Genomic DNA, 2,140 nt, shown 5'->3' with positions numbered 1-2,140 from the left:
TTTTATATTGTTGAAGTTTTTTTTTATTATAAAATACTTTAAATATTCGAAAAAATTAAATTTAGAAAAAATTTAAAGAAAAATTACATAAAATTATATAAAAATATTCAAAAATAAGACAGAAAAGAAAAAGATCATTATCGTAATAATTTATAATAGAACTCTCTCCAGAAAGAACCGGAAGCAGATTGATATTTAGTAATTCATATCAATATTGTTTATCTTTAATAAAAACCAATAAAATCGTGATTTATATGCAACATTGGACATGTCAAGGCCATTTTTGTATCGAAATTATATACACCCATATGACTTATATATATTATAAATTCTATAAAAAAAATAAATATGTAAAATCAAAATTATTGAATTTTATATACTTTACCTACTATGCATTTTTTCACACAATATTTTTTAAATTTGGTTAAATTTGTTAAAGGAAATTACATAACTAATAACTGTCTTTTAAATTAATGTAATTCTGATTTATATTTTATAATATATTGATAAAGACCCGAATTAAATAGTCGGAACGTATATTTTATTCGTTTGTTACATTTACACGAAAATAAAGAATTTTCTGTGCATCCGAACAGCTGATGAGGCTCTGATGAGTTTTTTTACATTTTTCGCTGATAGATTCTTTCGAGTCTCATTTTATATTTGTCTGTCTTTTAAAATTATTTATTTAAACATACCTTGATGAACAATTTTATATATCTCTTAATTCATTATAATTAATATAAATTATAAAAAAAAAATCATGCAAATATAATTTACTGTGGAAGAAGACGGTACACATTCTATGAAACAAAACAACTATAGAATATGTTACATGATAAGTAAGTATGCTCCAGAGTATTTATTCTTTTTTCACATAAGTATCCCATTTATTCAAATAGATTTCATGTATTCTCTAAAATAATAAGTTTTAAAATCTTAAAATAAATAATAATCAAGAATGAATAATAAGTAAAATGTCTTTAGCTTATTACATACATAAAGGCTATGTTGTTTATGTACGTAATAAGCTAAAGTACAAAAATTAGCTTAGCGGTCAAGATTAATATCATCTCAACTATGAAAATTATCGCTGCTACAGACTATATCGATACTTATTCCGTGATTTTATGGGTGGTATGCAAAATATACGCGAATACAAAGGAGTAACTTTCTATAATATGTGTGTGTACAATAGCGAAACTATAAGAACTCTTTTGTGCCCTGAGAAAAACATCGATTGAGGTCAGAGATGTCGCAGAAAATCATGCTCGGAAAATTGGATGGAATTCTTGTGCTTTATACATATAATATAAAGATAAAATGAGTGAGAATCTTCTTTATCATATCATCGTGCAGTTCAAGCTCGATGGTATCAAATCTGTCGAAGCTTCTAAAATTGAAGAGAAAAATATATACCTTTGAAAATACTGACTATATAAAAAAAGAAATAAAAAAAGAAGGTTTAAGGTTTAAACCTCTTCTCAAATAATACATTTTTGTATGCACAAAAACCTTTATTCCATTACAGATGTTTGTTCACGTATTAGATAGTGTAATGATACATTTTTATTCCAAATATATATTGTATTACAAAAAATTTCTTACATTACGTGTATCTCGTACGTGTAACTTTGAAAGTTTCCTAAAGTCTAAGTTTTGATTAAGAATTTAAAACTAATGTAGTTTTACAAACACCCAAATCTAGTATCTATATATTAAATTTATATATACTTAGTTTATATCAATAATATTTCCATTTATATTGACATTGTAATGAAATTGCTTTTCTTCCTACAATTTATGCCCCACATTACAAACGAGTTGAGAGATCACGCAATAAATCATCGTCAGAGGTTCCTTGTTTATTCATCGCATTCATATATAATATATATTAATATATATTATATATATGAATGCGATGAATAAACAAGGAACCTCTGACGATGATTTATTGCGTGATCTCTCAACTCGTTTGTAATGTGGGGCATAAATTGTAGGAAGAAAAGCAATTTCATTACAATGTCAATATAAATGGAAATATTATTGATATTAACTAAGTATATATAAATTTAATATGTAGATACTAGATTTGGGTGTTTGTAAAACTGCATTAGTTTTAAATTCTTAATCAAAACTT

The sequence above is a fragment of the Trachymyrmex septentrionalis genome, unplaced genomic scaffold (genome assembly GCF_001594115.1).
Source record: "Trachymyrmex septentrionalis isolate Tsep2-gDNA-1 unplaced genomic scaffold, Tsep1.0 scaffold19, whole genome shotgun sequence".
Lineage (NCBI taxonomy): Eukaryota > Metazoa > Arthropoda > Insecta > Hymenoptera > Formicidae > Trachymyrmex > Trachymyrmex septentrionalis.
Note: the sequence above shows the minus strand (reverse complement) of the source record.